The sequence below is a fragment of the Centruroides sculpturatus genome, unplaced genomic scaffold (genome assembly GCF_000671375.1).
Source record: "Centruroides sculpturatus isolate CEXI.00-Female unplaced genomic scaffold, Cexi_2.0 scaffold203, whole genome shotgun sequence".
NCBI classification, from domain to species: domain Eukaryota; kingdom Metazoa; phylum Arthropoda; class Arachnida; order Scorpiones; family Buthidae; genus Centruroides; species Centruroides sculpturatus.
The window spans coordinates 200253-203009 of NW_019384324.1; positions in this window are offsets into that span (position 1 = coordinate 200253).

Below are 2757 nucleotides of genomic sequence, written 5' to 3' on the forward strand. Positions count from 1 at the left end.
AATTTTGTTTTGAAACTTTTTGAATTTTTTAAAATTTTGAAGCAAATTTATATTTGAAAAAATTTTATATTCATAAAATACACTCGAAATAACTTATTGCTTTTTTATTTTAAGTCATTAAAAATTTTATTTAATTCTAACATAAATGTTTTTATTTCAATTTTTAAAATAAATTTTTATTATTTTGACATTTTTGATATAAAAGAACGTTTGAAATTTTTAAATTTTACTTTCTTCTCCTCTACTTAAAATCATTATAAATTTTATTTGAGGAGTATTTTAAATTTAGGAAAGCTGTAAAAAAATGTAATGATAGGTTTTTTTGAATCTAAAAAATTATCTAAATTAATATTTGGACTTTTTCTTTTATACATAAATTTTGTATTTTTATTTTTTTTCAGATAAAAAAAATGTATCTAAAAATCTAACTTTAATAGGTTTTTCGACTTATAAAATTATTTTAATTTTTATTTTAAGGTAATTTTAACTTTAAAGAAAGTCAAAAAATTTTATTGATTTAAGAAGTTTTTGGAGTGAAATTTTTTTTATGGTTTTAGAATTTTTTGATTTAAATTTTAGATGATTTGGATTCAATTTTCAGGTGTTTTTTTAGATTGAAAAAATTATTCGAATCTAAAAAGTCACTTAAAAAGGAATTTTTTTCCCTCAAAAAAACGCTCGAAAAATTAAATTCAATTGTTCTTCTAGCTGAGGAATAGTAAATGTACATTATTTCTATAAGGAAATTGGGAATGACGAGAGCATCCCTTTCCTCCTCGTCCTCTTCTTCCTTCTCGTAAAAATTAAGGAACAAACTTCTGAAAATTTTAATTGTAGAACATGTAAAAACTGGAACGGGGGATGCTAAACATCCGTCTACGTCATTGGGCTTTCAAGTAGAGTAAAATGCGCAGTGGTTTTGAGCATGTATGGCTCGGCGCCAGATGCGAGAAGGGATTGATGGTTTCCAGATATTTTCTCTATATCTGACGGACATTCATGGATATTTGTGTAAGTACATCCGTTACTAATTAACTAATATAAGTAGAGTATCATACAGGTGTTAGCGTGGAGGGTTGTCCCCCCACGTAAAACGTGGGAGTTGGAAAAAAAATTCGGTTCGTCAGACACACGGTCGAGTCCATATCTTAATCAATAGACGTTGTTGGCTTGCGTTATTGCTGCACATGTCACCCATTCTATAACGGTTCTTGGAGTATAAGCCATACTCTACAATCCATATCAGCTATTGTAAATGGATAATGAGTCACCCTATCAATTTCTGCTGCTTCTACAGTAACATATGTGCCCTATTGGATATCACAGGTTAGTCTACGATAATTTAATTTAATCCAGTTTCTTGTACTTGATACTGGACCCCCCCTCTGTAATTCTATAGTGGTGATATCAATGTAGCTTCCTGACCTATTTTCCTTATTACTGATACTGTAAATATGGCACAGTGGGAAAGTTTTGTTTGCTGTAGTAGTAGTAGTAGTAGTATTAGGTTAATGGTGTTGTTAGATTTAATTGAATTAAATGTTGATTACGGGGCGCGATTTTCTCGTGTTAATGGAGTTTAAAACGCGAGGAAACGTGAGAAATTTCTACTGTTATCTACGAATCAATGTTGGCATTGATTAGTTGCCCTGGACACAACAGTTCGACCTTGACAAGTGACTTATTCTCTTTGGATGGTTGGATTGGAGTGGTTCGTGATCGTTCGATTTATCGCAGATTATTGGCTAGACAGATAACGTAACCTACGCTTATTACTATAGTAGCATCACGTTACACCACAAGATAATAAGCAATTTATTTATATTTTTTAAATAAAAGAATCGTCTTATAATGGCGTACATCCCTCGATGGATTCCTCCTCATCATCATCATCACTTTAAAGTTGAAAATTTTGATTTTATATTTAAAATTACAAATAAATCTTTGCATTTATTAAATTTTTATTATTTTCTATACTTTTATAATGTATTTTTGGTGTTTTTTTTTACGATTGTTAAAGGAGGTTCTGAGAGTGGAAAGCTGTTGTTTATTTTTAAATACGCATTGATGAAGGATGCTAATTTTATTTATTAAATTATTTAAATTCGTAACTGTTTCATTCTAATTGGATTTTCTTAAAGAAGAGAGGACATTTTTATACTATACTATATATATAAGCCTAAATTATTAACAATTTATAGCAGTAACGTTAGTAAAATTATTACATATGCACCATGCGTGACACTTCTCAGATTGTTCTTGATGTATTTCGAAGTATTCCAGGGGCTGGGATTTCTATTATCCCCCTTCTAGAACGTGCTAAATTATAAATTATAAACTTATCTATGAAAATGGGGCAAAGGTAAGTGTTTCAGAAAACGGGATAACGCGAAGAACGTAAGAAAAATCACACATAAAGGTCAATTATTATCCTTCTGCAGATAGACCTATTGGAGTAGTGCCAAGTCAACGCTGCAGAATCGACTGTAGTTAATAATCATGCGGTCGAGATCGAGTTTTAAGACCTTACAAGCATCCTTATATAATGTAAGACAGGGGGAGAGAGCGAAAGAACACGTGAAAGGAATTCAAGGTCGAGAAGGAATTTTGTATTTTTTTCCCCTGTTTTTTTTTTAATAATTCAAAAAACAAAACTCTTTTGTGTGTTTTAAAGTGAAGTTTGTTAAGTAAAATTTTTTTTTCATTATAAAAAAAAAGTTGAAGTAATACGTGATATTTATTTTTTAAATAAATTAT